Genomic DNA, 16,420 nt, shown 5'->3' on the forward strand with positions numbered 1-16,420 from the left:
ATGTCTTTATTTCCTCATTCTCTACTCTAAGCTATTTTCATAAATAATCTGTAAGATCGCTTGTCTGTTGACCTTCATCTATGACCGGAGGCCACTGTCTAACATCATCAATCCAACAAGCCATACTGCCTGGCTGTAGCTGTCATTGAGGGTGCGTTATCATGGAGGTTCGTTTACATACCAGTAACAGCTCAGTAATGGCGTCGCCACAAGATGGCAGCCTCCACAGAACGCTCGTCGGATTCGTGTATAGTGTGTAAGCAGTTGAAAAAAACTGTATTTGCTATGTTCCCTTACAGAGTCCCGCCCATCCGCTAAACCCCCAGTGGACCTCTAGATTGAAAAATCGTCAATGCAAGTGAATGTGAGAAAATAATTATTTTCTGGTCCCGTTTAAATTGTGCCATGAATGTGAACATATGTTGTCTGTGAATTTTTTATATAAATTTTCATGTTACGAGTTTGACAGTATATTATATGATTCTTCGGCTATCAGTTGTGGAAAAGACATAACGAGAAAGACTACAGAGAATTAACCGCATCAAACTTCTACCCGCTCAATTGTAGCAATCTTTACACGAAAATTTATATTAAAAATTCACAGACAACATATGTTCACATTCATGGCAAAATTCAAACGGGACCAGAAAATAATTATTTTCTCACATTCACTTGCATTAACGATTTTTCAATCTGGAGGTCCACATAGACAGTAAAAGAAATGGACGAACAGACTCCGTCGTTTTCAATGGGAGGGCACTGAGTCAAATAGAACGATTTTTCAGTTGGTCCCCCCCAGTACTGCGCAGACTCACACTTAACTTCGTGACGTTAGCCATCGAACTGAATCTTGTAACTCATATGATAGATACACAGAAATTCTTCTCACACTTCCTTCGCCTTCAAAGTCATCAAAGTAAACATTTATTTATGTATTATTATTAATATCATCCTCACCAAGTCGTGTTAATGTTGAAGCTACCATACATGATCATCTTCAAAAACAGTCATGGTAAAACAAAACAAAAAAGTTATAGCCTTGAAGCTAATCTTCTTTCCACTTTTCCGACCTACGGTCAATCCATCGAAAACCTCTGAAATGATTAGTGCCGTTTTAAAAAAAAAAAATAGGTTTACTTTTTTATTATTATTAGGTTGCCTCTGTGTAATGCTTTACCTTAACATACGGTCGTGTATGCTAGGTTTTGCTTGAGTTATCGTCATAGACAGTAAGGTGGACTGAGCTTCTTATCCAAACAATACGGTTATCTCCCTACAGCGCGAAAGAGAGATTACATCAAAGCTAGCTTCCCTCCAACCGAACAAGCTAACCATTCTTCTTACGGGTAACCAACGTTACGGACGAGGTAGTGGAGTCTGTTTTGCCTTTGTAGTGTTTATGTGGATTACACAGAAGCTACAATATCGGCACGGGATATATGTTATATGAAGTTATGGTATTTCAAAAAAATCCTAGAATGAATGGGCTTCTATGGGAGTTAGCAGAGAGGTGGTCCCTCCAGCCTACGTCGATTCTTCTACTTCCGGGAATTCGCCTACCCCCTTGGAGGTCCAGCGGGGATAGCGGAAAGGGCGGGACTTACCAGCTCTACAGTTCAATCAAAGATTGTTAAGGCGGAGCAAGATACTTCGTCATAGTTCATGTCTATGGGCGCGAAATGGGGATCGAATCCTGTCTGCATAAAGAGGCGTGTCGATGACGTATTGACGAGCGTAAGTTGCAACCGGCCAACAGCAGCGGCAGAAATAACCGGCGCACACCTGATATAAGGTTGATTTTCTCCAGACTGGATTGCTCAAAAATGCTAAAAATGTACCTGAAATGTTCAGAAGGGTTTGAGGATCATGAAAATGTGCCCGAAATTCACATTCCTAACTCTATAGAACCAAGAGCATATGTGGTGAAATTCTGAGCTATAGATTAGCTATAGCCCATAGACTTCAATGGAGCAGTCGCTGCCTCTGCTCTGCATAAAGGGGGATTTTGACGCCTTAACAATCTTTGGTTCAATATCTCTTTTTAGCTGCACATTGTCTGCGCAGTATTGATAAATTAAAAACATGTAGCGTCACCCAGCTTTGCATTCTGGGGTTAGTAGTTTGATGGAAACACTGATAGGAAATGAAGACGAAGCAATGAACTACAAATCCCATAAGGCGTTGCGCAGTTGAGTTGTTCATAGATCAACTTTAAAATAGCAGCGCAGCTTTGTCCTGTCTCTTTCTGCCTCGCTGTTGAACCGGAGTGGACACGTGCGTGCATTTAGCAGGCAGGACGATGTGCTTTCTTCGCCATGCCCAGTTTCCGGACCTCGCGCTCCAGGTAATTCACGCATTCTATAAACTATTTCCTTCTGCCCTGTTATTAATGCGATGATGAGCGTCGCTGTCGAGAATCTCGAGATGCCTAATGTGGTAATGTTTAAGTCACTGGCTCACATTCAATGTCATCAGGGAGCTAAAGTTAGGGAGTGTGTGAACAGTTACAAACTTGGACCAGTAGCCCATAGACATTGATCTTGAATTTCCCCTTGGGGATCAATAAAGTATCTCTATCTAGACCGCGTGGTTTAACGTTCTCCGTTTTGAGTCCTGTTAAAACTTCGAATGTAACGTAATTGCAGCGTTTCATGGGAGAACAATCACCTTACATCGTGACATTAGTAGCCCGTAACGTTAACTGACGTTATGCCACACCATGGTAACGTAACTTCACCAAACACTATGTTTAGTATGTTTCCGCCATAACGTTCAGCCGTGACTTGTGGCCGCTGGAGAATAGTGGTCGCCGTTCATCTCCACAGTATGTGGTCGTGGTGGAGCCAATCTTCTCGGGATTTCAACTTCTACCTTTTCGTGTGCTAAATATTTTTAGGCCTGCTATGTTTACGTTGGATAAGAAAAGGGAAACACGCATGAATGACTTGGATACGATGTAGGCTGTTGAGCTGTTTTGCTCATAGCACTGTTTTTTGTAGCACAGCCCAAAGTCCATAGCATCGGTATCTGTAGGCGACATTCAAAACGATTTTAAATAAGGCGTGCTGTGTGGTTGAATAAGGCGTTACTTGTGTGGGGCTGAGATTTTAAATAAGGCGTCAGTGGTGATGTGTATGTGAATACTGAATAGGCGTTAGCCTACTTGTGTGGTGCTGAGATTTTAAATAAGGCATCAGCGGTGCTGGTGAATCATCCATAGGAAAGGCAGATTTTTGTTGTGTCTGTGTCCATGCCCTGGTTGTGTAAAAACCCTTGAAAGTGTCAGTGTTGTGGAATGGTAAAATGTTGTGGAGCCCCTGTGTGGTTAAAGGTGTACTATGCAGGTGTAGGTGTGTGGTTAAAGGTGTACTATGCAGGTGTAGGTGTGTGGTTAAAGGTGTACTATGCAGGTTTAGGTATTTTTGGTGAGTAGAGCTCCCTCTAGAGTCGGGATGTATTATATTACTCTACTATTGTAAATGGCAAACTTCTCGCGACTTATATCTCCTGTATGCAATGCAAATGCTTTTGTTATGGAGGTGAAGGATTAACAGAGAAAAACTATCTCCAGTTATATCTACTGACAAGGTAATGTTTCACGGTTCTCGTGAGGATTGGTGGGGCGCCGCTCTTGGAAGTTGCATGGCTGGTTTTCTTGGTAGGGACTCACTAAGTCTATGCTGTATAGCTATGTTAGGTGAACAATTCGCCTATTATAAGTTTGTTTACCACCAAATTGGCTTCATAAAGGTGAATCTTGCATAGTGTGCCTTTAAATGGTGTGAAGCCCCTGTGTGTCTAAAATGCTGTGTGTGTGTTTTCCAGGTGGACTGGATTCTGTTGAGTCTGCCTGAGGGATGGTAAGAGTGCATATGTAACACACGCACACACACACACAGGTAATGCTGGGATGGGATGGTGTAGTATACTCTTTTGATCCCGTGAGGGGAAATTTGGTCCCAATCTGTGAATTAGTGAAACACTCAGCACACAGTGAGGTGAAGCACACACTAATCCCAGCGCAGTGAGCTGCCTGCAACAACAGCGGCGCTCGGGGAGCAGTGAGGGGTTAGGTGCCTTGCTCAAGGGCACTTCAGCCATGGCCTACTGGTTCGGGTTTGACACACGCTAGCCCCCTCATTAGCCTCGACACGTGCTAGCCCCTTCCTGGCTATTTGCCTCGGGTTAGCCCTAGCCCCCTCATGGGTATTAGCCTTGACACACGCTAGCCCCCTCATTAGCCTCGAGACACGCTAGCCCACTGACATGCTAGCCCCCTCATTAGCCTTGACACATGCTATCCCCCTCATTAGCCTCGACACACGCTAGCCCCCTTGACACACGCTAGCCCCCTCATTAGCCTCGACACACGCTAGCCCTCTTGACACACGCTAGCCCCCTCATTAGCCTCGACACACACTAGCCCCCTCATTAGTTAGCCTCGACACACGCTAGCCCCCTCATTAGTTAGCCTCGACACACACGCTAGCCCCCTTATTAGCCTCGACACACGCTAGCCCCCTCATTAGCCTCGACACCCAAGCCTCCTCATTAGCCTCGACACACGCTGGCCCCCTCATGGGTATTAGCCTTGACACTGAACTGACTCGTGTCTTGTCTAACTCTAAATTACACACACCCCCTTAGACACACACACACACACACCTGAGCCGATGATGACTCTTAACTTTTCTGACACCTCGTATGAGCTGCTGAGGCAGCCTTTGATTAGGAATTTCTGTCTGAGGCTCACACCCATTTACACACACTCTTAAACACACTTTAAAACACACCCTTATATATACACATTTACAAACATTCTTAAACACACACTTTAAAACACACACACATTAACACCACACTTGTACACACTTACACACATGCTAACACACACTTATGACTAGAATCTCTAATGCTGTCTGTAGAATCTCAAAGTCCTTTGTAGAAGTGGTAATATGCGAATAGTTAAATATATAGACTTTATTTCTGCATTGTTGCACTGTTGGACTTACTCATTTGCACTATCACCATGACCACTACCACCATGACACTCATTCACACAGAGCACCTTAGAGCACCTTACCATACCTTACCATACCTTACTATGCACAGAGAATCACAGGCTCAGTCCCTGCCTCAGTCATTGCAAGCACATCTGATTGATTAATCACCACTATGTGGATACTGTTTTTAGAATTTATTTAGATTAAGTGTTAGTTAGTATAATTTGTATTTTAGTATATTTAGTATATTCTTTATCTTCTACTGTCCTTATTGCTTAGTGTTTTTATATTATATACTTCAATTACTTTTTCTGCTGTTAAAGAATGTGTATGTGTTGTCTTTATGCTGCTGAGACCTTGAATTTCCCCTGGGGATCAATAAAGTATCTATCTATCTATATGCGTCTGTAGAATCTCAAAGTCCTTTGTAGAAGTGTTAATATGCGTCTGTTTAATTCCTATATAGAGGCCACTAGTAGGAACCTTCATCTTCTCTGTGTTTGAGACGCTGCTGATTGTCATTAATTATGTGGTGTGTGTGTTAGACCCTAGTAATGTGTCGTGCCAAATTGAATGTTTTGCAGAACTGCCTGAAATCAGCCGCTTTGACCCCCCCAACTTCCTGTTCATAACTTGGACAAACGACTTGTGAGTACAAATGGAATGCACCATTAGCCTCTGTGTTAGCCAGCCTGATTAGCCTCATTGGTAGCCAGACAGGTGCCCATTGTGAGGTGCTGCAAGTTTCTCTCTAGAAACTCTAGACCACACACACACCTCTGAGCCGGTGATGACTTAACTTTTCTGACACCTCGTATGAGCTGCTGAAGCAGCTAGTGATTAGGAGTTTCTGTCTGAGGCTCACACAACCATTTACACACACTCTTAAACGCACTTTAAAACGCGTACTTACACACACACTTATATACACACACTTACACACACGCTAAAACATGCGCGCTAAGGATGCTGTGGACTGTGTGTATCCCAACAGTTGCCGTAGTTATTGTCGATAGTTTGCCCAGAGGTCCCATCCAGAGTCCCGTCGCCCTGGTAACGGGATGGATGTGTTTGCTGAGGATCACCGTGATTTGGGGAAATGCCCACTGTGAGTATCACACACACACACTCACTCATTAACACACACACCTCTGAGCCGGTGATGACTTTTCTGACACCTCGTATGAGCTGCTGAGGCAGCCTTTGATTAGGAGTTTCTGTCTGAGGCTCACACTCTTACACACACTTTAAAACACACCTTTAAACCAGGGCTCCGAACCGGTTCAAGGAACGAAAACCGAAAACGAACAGAATTTTACGAGGAACGGAAACGAAAACAAAATGGTCTTCAACTGTTCCGGAACAGAAAGGTTATTCTGAAATCCACAAAACCGGTTAATGTTTTTTTTTTTCGTTCTCTATATATTTTATAAAATTTCACAAAAGCATATCCTATGTCGGGGAGACTATTTCCGGTTGTGCGAAAAACAAGCCCGCATCTACACTGTTAATGTGAGCTAACAAGCCGCTATGTAGCCAACTACTGTAGGCGAACAGCCTAATAATTTGATTTCTGCAGTTTGAAAAAAAAAAAAAAAACGAATAAATGGACCTTTGGTCCAAATGTGTATATTTTGTCTTGCTGTTGTAATGTAACCTATCCGTCTGCCACTTCCGATCTTAGGCCATCTCGTAGCATAGGCTACTGAAACTGATTTGGAAATTGTTTGTAGCCTATGCGTAATAGCCTGTTTTGCCTGTCCACGCCTTGTCGTTTTGAAGTCGGGATTTGAAATGTTTGCGCAATTATAGCCTATTCTATGTAGAAGAGTTAAACGGGAAATTTGAGATAGGCCTTGTCAGCAACAGACAGGTTCGTTTATAAACAGGGTTGGAATTATAGCGCAAGCTTTTGAAGATCTCCATATGGATAAAACTTAGGCTACAACCAGGTAAGGAGTTTAGCACGTATCCAGAAATATTTTTGATAAGAAATTATTTATAGGCATAGGTTAGGCCTACAGTAAGTCTAGGCTATGGGATGGATAGCCCATCTGAATGTTTTTGGATGCCACCTGTGATTTATTATTTTTGGGCATAGGCTAGTCTTCTTAGACTTGATAGGCCCGCCAAACACTGCTGGAACTTTAAGAACGAACGATATTTTGCGTTCCGAACCGGTTCAGGACCGATATGTTGGTGGCGGAACGCATGCAAGAACGAAAACGTTAAACATAGGCCTACCTGAACCGTTCGGAACGGAACGTTTGAAAAATAATTTCGTTTTCAAGCCCTGCTTTAAACACACACTTACACGCACACTTACACACACACGCACACACACACTTACACACACACACACGCACACTTACGCACACACACACTTACACGCACACTTACACACACGCGCGCACACACACTTACACACACACACACACACACACACACACACACTTACACACACACACACACTTACACACTTACACACACACACACTTACATACACTTACACACACTTACATACACATACTTACACACACTTACACACACACACACACACTTACACACACACATACTTACACACACACACACACACACACATACTTACACACACACACACACACACACTTACACACTTACACACACACACACTTACATACACTTACACACACTTACTTACACATACTTACACACACTTACACACACACACACTTACACACACACACACTTACACACACACACACTTACACACACACACACTTACACACACACACACTTACACACACACACACACATACTTACACACACACACACTTACACACACACATACTTACACACACACACACATACTTACACACACACACACACACACTTACACACACACATACTTACACACACACACACACTTACACACACACACACTTACACACACACACACTTACACACACACACACTTACACACACACACACACACACACACGCTAAAACATGCGTGCTAAGGATGCTGTGGACTGTGTGTGTATCCCAACAGTTGCCATAGTTACAGTGGATAGTTTGCCCAGAGGTCCCATCCAGAGTCCCATCGCCACGGTAACAGGATGTCTGCGAGTTTGCTGAGGATCACTGTGATTGGGGAAATGCCCACTGTGAGTATCACACACTAACACCACACACACACTCGTTAACACACACACCTCTGAGCCGGTGATGACTTAACTTTTCTGACACCTCGTATGAGCTGCTGAGGCAGCCTTTGATTAGGAGTTTCTGTCTGAGGCTCACACACACTCTTACACTTATATGTACACACACACACTTTCATTGGGCTGGTCTCACACACACACACACACACACACACACGCTCTCGTTCTGGTGTACATGGCCTCAATGGACATATCTTTTCTCAACAGAACACGCCCCATGGGCTACCGACTGCATTCCACAGCAAAGAGGAGAGCAGCTGATTGGGTAGAGACTGAAGTGGTTACATGCAGGAAGCTGATTGGCCAGTTGCGTTCTGACCCTTGTGATGTAGTTGACATATGTATGTCACTTTAGATTAAAAGTGTGTGCTAAATAGGTGTATTAAAAGTGTGTGCTAAACAGGTGTAATGTAATTCACTCTTCGCTAAGTCCCGCCCTCCTTAGTTACTGTTGCTATGCCTGACAAGCCTGTACGTCTCCCTGCACGTCTACTACATAGGGGGAGAACCGGGACTTTTCAATGAAATGTCATTTACAAAGACATCGTACCGCACTGAAAGCTAATATTTTGTCACTACCAACCTACATCTGTCCTCTGTCAAATAGTTGGAATTTCATCTCTGAACAAAACCGTTAATGAGTTATTTAAGCAGAAGTCGAATGTGCGTTTTGTTTCATTCGACTCTCCTGGCCAGAATGAGTGAAACAGGCATGGGGGACGAAAGAAACATGCCATTTAAGCTATGTACTTCCCACAACTTCAATATTTGACAACATGACATGAATGGTACTTCAAATAGGTGTTATTTTAAATAGATTGCTGATGGGCTATACATCTTGGTGAACGTCTTAACAACTTCTTGCCGTTGTCGTGAAGCGTGTATCTCGCGGACCTTATGGAAATATCATGCAATATGCCATTTTTTATAGTTAGAGTTAGGGTTAGGGCACCACACATCCAAATAAGTGCCCTTCATGACCCACAGGTCTTCAGTCTCCACAGGTTAACATGACAAAACTCAAAAAGCTTGTCACACCTCCCGTGACTGGTTGGTAAGCCACGATTGGCCTGTGATGTTTTTTGGGTGTGGCTTAGCGAAGGGTGAATTGACATGGATGTGACTTCGGATTAAAAGTGTGTGCTAAAGAAATGAATGCAAATGTGAGACACATAACGCTGCATTGGTGTGCTTGAGTGCTGTCTTTTGAATGTATGCGCCAATGGTTTATTAAAACAACAAAATGTATTTTAGTCATCATTTATTTATGTGAAGGGGGATTTAAACTATATGTAAATGGAAGGAGATTTAAATTATATTTAATGTAAAGGAAAAGGGATATAAACTACATTTAATATTAAGGGGTTTTAAACTATGTAATGTAAATGGAAGGAGATTTAAACTACTTAAAGAAAAGCTTCTTAACTGGTCTGGCTTTGGGACCCAGAGTTTCCCATGTATTTTTTTTTAGTGATCAAGCAAACGGATAAGTTTAGCTAAAACAAGCGTAATGCCTGTAGGCCTACTTGATAAGGTGAGTTAAATACCTGTAGGCCTACTTGATAAGGAGTTATATACCTGTAGGCCTACTTGATAAGGTGAGTTATATACCTGTAGGCCTACTTGTTAAGGTAAATATTTAGGAATTTGTTTGTGAATATTGCAAAAGGTAAGTGTTAACAGGGGCGGATCTAGAGATTTTGTCCTGGGGTGGCGAAGGAGTGGCATGAGTTTCAAGGAGGGGGGCCATGGACATTATTCAAAACTTAAAATTCTACGGATTTCATTGAATATGTTTTGTTCTCTACATTACATTACACGAGTTGGGAGGCAAATCGGAGATGTAGCTGGCGTTTTGGATGATGTGGATCTTAATATGTGAATTTCTTTCTCTGTGTAAACACTATACAGTCTGTGTAGTCTGTACTTAAATTATACAGTGTCAAAAAGCAATTCTAGGGGGGTTTGGAGGTATGTTCCCCCAGAGAATTCTTTTAAAAAATGACCCCTCAAATGATTTCTTCTAGTTAGTTTTGAGGGAATATGGACAAATTTAGTCATACAAAATAAGCCATCGGTAAATTTAGGTATCTGAATTAAAACAAGATTCTAATGCAGGATTGTTACAATGATAACCATGACTGTGGAATTGTGTCAAAACATTTCCATCTGATTCAATAAAGACTCAGTCAAGTAAGTAGGGACAGGAAGAGAATAAATAAGCTGGTGAAAATGGCCGGCTCTGTCCTGGGCTGCCAACTAGAGCCTGTTGAGGTGATTGGGGAGAGGAGGATGATGGACAAATTGGCATCCATCATGGCCAATTCCTCTCATCCGCTCCATGGGACAGTGGCTGCGCAAAGCAGTTCTTTTAGTAACAGACTACTACACCCATCATGTATAGTAGGGGGGCCTATGTGTCTAATTTGGGGGCTTGTGGGATTCGCATGTTAATTTTTGGAGAGTATTATATCTTTGTTCTAGGGGTTCTTAAGAGTAAAAAAAAAACATGTCTCCATTTTTTTGAAGGACCCAAATCAAAGGTCAAATTCAGAAAAGATCAAATTTGGTGTTTTGTCCATAAACCTCACATTGCTGGTATTATAGCATAGGGTTTGGTGCCAAAAAGCAAAGATATTCTACAAGGTAGTGTGCAAAAGTGGGCCACATAAACAATACAACATTATAAAACATTTTTAGGCTGATGATTGATCTCTTTAACAATAAATTGTGCCTAAAATTCTAGAAATTGTCTGCTTAAAAAAAAATAATACTTATACTATAATATCAATACTATCAATTCATGCCTATTAGTGTGCTTGAGTGTAGGCCTAGCCTGCTCTGTCAGTTCTTGTCTACACCCATTCAGAGCACAAAGTGCAGAGATCTCTGTTAAATCAAGTTTAATAGACTTTTACATAGTACCAGCTGAAGTCTGTAAGGCCTTCCGTAGCCTATGTAAGTGTGAAGAAAAGAAAGGGTAAAGGATCAGATAGACAAACAGACAGGTGTGTGTGTGTGTGTGTGTAAGAGAGAGAAAGAGAAAGAGAGACACTACCAGCATGGACGGATTATGAACTTTCAGCCCCCTGGGCCCAGATGTATTAAGGGCCCCCCACTAATTGTTGCGGGGGACATTTTTTAACATTTTTTAATGTGATTTCCTGTATTCTGGTGCATTTTGGGGATGGCCAATACTTTAATTCAATCAGATTCATAGCCAATGTGTTGAAATGATGTGTTGATATTGAGGCAATGATTCCATGCAATGGCTTGGGCCCCCTGACTCCTTGGGCCCCTGGGCTTGGGCCCGGTAGGCCCGTGCAGTAATCCATCCCTGACTACCAGTGACAGTTGACTGATGATAGCTGGCAGTGATAGAATTTAGAATATCGAATAACCTAAAGCACATAGTGCTCTGTTCTTCATGGTTGGTGATATTAGTGACCTTCTAGCCTTCTACATTTGAGCCAGCACATTTTCATAGTTCATGGTGGCACAGTCTAGTTAGGTTATATTCTGAGGTGTGTCTTTCTGTTAGTCAGGTGATGGCACACATATTCTAAAAGAAACAGATTTTGGGCTATGTATCCAGTGGCAGATATGTGTGGACTGGTGAATGACCCATCACTAGAGACATATGCCAAATTTCTTGTTTTTGTCCATGAGAGAGTATGGAGATGGGGATCACAGATCAGCCAACGATTACAGTGGGCAGTGCTTCGATTTGGCCAGCTTCACTCGCGGTCCGCGCGTGGGGGCACGCGACTTTAATTTGTATTTTCCCAGTGAGACGCTGCAACAACCCAAACAACCGGTAGATGGCTCAAGTGAGCAGGGTGTCTCGTAAAAAGAAATGGAGCCTGGAAAACCCTACACAGACTTCACTACAGACTTTAGCAGACTCGTTTAGAAATAATGTAATAGCCAGAAATATGCCTGCCCTGCCCTAATAAAGAAATATTTGGTTAACTGCGAGTGAATCCCGTTTGCAGCCGTAGAGACGCAGGACAAATTAAACATTCTGGTTTTCTCCGAGTGCAACGATGATAGACAGACATCATTTGGACAAAATATAGAGTATTAACCTCTGCTCAGCCAAATGCCTTCCTGTTACGTCCTGTTATCATGGAGTTACAGGCGATAAACGATTTTTGATGGTCAAGTTTACTTCATTAGCGGTTTATTTTTTTGGATTATTAAAGAGTGTTTTTCATTTAAAGGTTTGACTTCGTGCTTATTCAGTAGAGCATTTAGTGCTCTCCCCAATCCCAGACGTTCACAGTGCATGTTTGTTTGTAATGGATGCAACCGCGAGATAGGCTATGCGTTTGACAATGAGTTGTTAACAGAACCAAGACATATAGCCCAGCAGCAATCTAGGGACTGATCGTTATTTATTGAAGGGGCCACCGCAGGAATTTTGAGTGCTTCAGTTGGAAGTTGCATGACCCTCTCTTGTCTGCTAGAAATTGTTCAATGACCCTCCGACAGAATTGTTAAAAAAGACATGACCCTCCCCTGCCAATTGTCTTCCGCCCGCGCCACAGCCACACACTTTGTGATAACGTTCTTAAATCAATCTTTCCCGTGAGCTTGCATGCTACCAGTCCTTCCTTTTCAAATGTGTTGCGCCTGTTTGCACAATTTCACAAATAATCATATGTGATTAATAGTATGACAAAAAATCCCTGTGCACGGGGACCGAAACAATGCATGCCAACTTTTTCCGTGTTTATCACGTATTTTAACTTTTCCCGCTGTCTTGCCGTTTTAATGTTTTCCCGTAGAATATCCCATATTTTAATACTCTCATAACAGCCCTGCCATCGGGCCTGTCTCTGTGTTGCCCTGTTGCTACCCCTTGCCCTTCCAACGAAACAGATGTCTTCAAATCATCGTTTTCCTTGCTTGAAGGCGAACTTAGAGTGATGTTAACCTATTTAAGTTTAACGGCGCGATTGTCGTGAGAGCACGATTCATTGGCGCTTGCATGTTCGGCCTTATGTCTACATGCGCACCTGAAGCTACTCAGCTGCAAGAGAAATAATTTCCCCTGTTTGTATGTTCACTGCAGGTTGGCCTACCATAACTTACCAACTCTGCACTGTAGACTGACTATTTATATTTTTCTGTGAAATAAGCAAATGTATTTGTTCAACTTTATGAAGCAGAATTACGCATAGGGTACTTGGAACGTAATACATTTGACAAAGGACAGATGAATGTTGCTAGTGACAAAATATTAACTTTCAGTGTTTTACGATGTCTTTGTCATGGGAAAGTGTTTTTCCCCATGCATTTATTCTAGGTTACTGTCAGTGACTGCCGTGAGAGAAGCGGGTTCTGTGTTTCGTTCATGTCAGTGACTGATGCGAGAGAAGCGGGGTCTGTGTTGTGTTGTGTTGCGTTGCGTTAATTTATTTTCATTGGGCATACCGTGCCGTGCCGTCCACAGCTCTTCAGTTCTGACAAAGCCAAAATTACTCCTTTTGAAACAATGAGTGCAGGAAGCGCGTATGTATGGTTATATTGCTTGACGGGGGGGTCCCAAGCAGCTTTCAGCTTTCAGCCATAAGGCTACTTTGAGAACATTTCAATTCACCCGACACTAATATTCAAAATGTTGAAAACTATTTCGGCATAGCCTATAAAGCAGTTTAATTAAATGGAATGTTAGTTGTAAACAAACGAGCTACTTGGTGAGGCTTGGCCTCACAGATGCGCTCGTGCCTTAGATGGCAGGAAAAATCTTCACGATAGGCCTATTAACTAACCACCCGATTCACGTTGGCTGGGGGGAAGGGGGGCCATCAGACAATTGTGCCCAGTTAATCCGGCCCTTCCCCCAAAAAATCACACCTTCCCACCTCTGACAGCTTAAAAGAAGTCAAGAGGACTCCTTACTCACAGACCTATTCACAAACCTGCGGTTTTGAAATCCTATGCAGCTACAGGAGCTTCCAATCGCGAGGAAGCAATTTTGCATTGTAGGCATAACTAACATGCAATAACGCCGCCAACAACAACCAAAACTAGGCTAATCATTGTCAACATGTAAATTAAATGTAACATTAGTGTGAATCAAATTAAAATGTTCTCTTTTGCAAACGTAGGCATAGTAACAGAATAATTTAATAATGTTACAAAGATACTACATCAATCCGTATGTTTCATTGGGCTACTAGGCTATTTGTTTTGCCTTGATTCATTTAGGCTAGGCCTTTTTATTCAGGGGCCGTATTCACAAAGAATTTTAAGGCTAAAAGTAGCTCCTAACTGGCGAATTTAGGAGCAACTCCTAAAAATAATGGGCGTGTCACTCCTAACTTCAGGACTCCTAATTTTTCACAAAAAGTAATTCACGAAGCATTTTAGACCTAAATGTAGCACCTAAGTCTGGGACAGGGATTAGGGCAGGGACAAGTCGAGAGGACTCCTAACTCACTAAGACCTATTCATAAACAGCTTTTTTGTGGCATTTTACGTTGCGATGTTTTGAAATAGCCTATGCGCAACAGGAGCTTCCAATCGCAAGGGAACAATTTTGCATTCATAAAAGGGATGCAATAACGCCACCAACAACAACCAAAACTACTCATTGTTAACATGTAAATGAAATGTAACGTTTCATTGTGAATCAAATTAAAATGTTCTCCTCTTTGCAAATTAGCCTAGGGATATGGTGACAGATTCATTTAATAATGTTGCAAAGGTAGGCTACTGCATCAATCCATAGGCCTATGTTTCATTAGGCTACTAAGCTATTTGTTTTGCCTTACTCTTTATTCATTTAGGCTAGGCCTTTTTATTCAGTTATTAATCATCTTCCGTCCTTCGCACTACTTGTGTAGCGCACGCATTCTCCGACCTGTCACCTGTCATTCATCATCGGAAGAGAGGTATTTGGAATTCCCGCGTTACAATCGTCAGCCAATCAAGGTGGTCACTTCAGTCAAGCTCGTGCATGAGTAATGACGTCACCCATAGCCACGAAGACTCACTCCTAGTTTAGGAGTTGTCTGAAAGGCTTTGTGAATAACTTTTAAGAGAAAACTCCAATCTAAAATCTTTAAGTGCAATTTAGGAGTAGCCTACTCCTAGTAGTAAGATAAAAGCCTTTGTGAATAGCCTACGACCCCAGTTATTCATCATCTTCCGTCCTTGTGTAGCGCACGCATTCTGAGACCTGCCACTCCTCATCGTAAGGGAGGTGTTTGGAATCATGCCCGCGTTACAATCATCAGCCAATCAGCCAATCAAGGTGGTCACGCTTGCCCATTTACCCAAATTAATGGTCGAATATTACTGATGATCATTGTTATTTAAGAACATGCAGTGTGCGTAGGGTACCAAAACATCTTGCTCGTAAAAAAGCATCATAACGCACATTCTGGCGGGTCTGTTATTTACTGTAGGCTGCGCAAACCACATGCCTTTATTTTGGGCAAGCCTGCATTCATTCATTCATTCAACCTTTATTTATTCTCGGAGGGTCATTGAGGGAAGCCCTCATTTTCAATGAAGCCGAAATTACAGAAGCGAAACAAAGCGCTCCACAAACAAGACAACATTTGAGGCCTTCTGTTGAAGAATTTTATATAAAGCCTGTGCTGACAGTAATCCTCCTGCCCCTGATAGGCCTACCACAGCTGTGGATAGTGTGGAGTGTTCAAGTAATAACACAATCCAATGTGTGTCTCAATTGTCCCCCGCTGACCACCTCACACATTTCTCTAGATTTTGCAACAAACTTACATGACACAATGCCATAAAATATGCCAGTTTTAGGACACAGAATAATGTTTGTAATGATACCAGGTAGGCCAGGTATTGTCGAAGGTGCATGGTGAAGTGAAATTCTTACTTTGGAAAACAAACATTTGCCGATATCATCGCCGATCATCAGAATATTGCAACAGATTCTGTGTTCTGGACTGTAGGTAACTTGTTAAGCCAGTGGTTCTCAAACTTTTATTTCATTCCCCACTTTGATCAAGGGGCATGACTGATGATAGTGGAGATAACGTGTTATCCCGAGGCTTTTGCAAGTCAGCATCTTCGACGGTAGTCTATTAAAAATATAAGTTTTCGATGTCCCAAACGGAGAGCCATACTTTATTGTTTTTAACAATCTCTATGTTACTCACAAAAATGTAGGCATGGGGACATGATGAAGTAGGTTATCCAACTGTCGTGTGTTAAATTATTGTG

The 16,420-nt window shown here is 42.2% G+C and overlaps 1 long non-coding RNA gene and 4 other non-coding genes across 5 annotated transcripts; all 5 read left to right on the plus strand.

Annotated features, from left to right (window-relative positions):
* The first annotated feature begins 2,196 nt into the window (after positions 1-2,196).
* LOC121719817 lies at positions 2,197-8,606 on the plus strand. Its single transcript, XR_006034381.1, has 6 exons — positions 2,197-2,344; positions 3,826-3,860; positions 5,588-5,651; positions 5,998-6,111; positions 8,035-8,149; positions 8,414-8,606. It is a non-coding gene; the product is annotated as an uncharacterized LOC121719817 (long non-coding RNA).
* Positions 4,669-4,751, plus strand: LOC121719873. The gene has a single exon (XR_006034395.1). It is a non-coding gene; the product is annotated as a small nucleolar RNA SNORD60 (small nucleolar RNA).
* Positions 5,786-5,866, plus strand: LOC121719876. The gene has a single exon (XR_006034398.1). It is a non-coding gene; the product is annotated as a small nucleolar RNA SNORD60 (small nucleolar RNA).
* LOC121719878 lies at positions 6,158-6,233 on the plus strand. The gene has a single exon (XR_006034400.1). It is a non-coding gene; the product is annotated as a small nucleolar RNA SNORD60 (small nucleolar RNA).
* Positions 8,203-8,283, plus strand: LOC121719875. Its single transcript, XR_006034397.1, has one exon. It is a non-coding gene; the product is annotated as a small nucleolar RNA SNORD60 (small nucleolar RNA).
* Positions 8,607-16,420: the final 7,814 nt, after the last annotated feature.

This window comes from Alosa sapidissima, chromosome 9, assembly GCF_018492685.1.
Source record: "Alosa sapidissima isolate fAloSap1 chromosome 9, fAloSap1.pri, whole genome shotgun sequence".
Lineage (NCBI taxonomy): Eukaryota > Metazoa > Chordata > Actinopteri > Clupeiformes > Clupeidae > Alosa > Alosa sapidissima.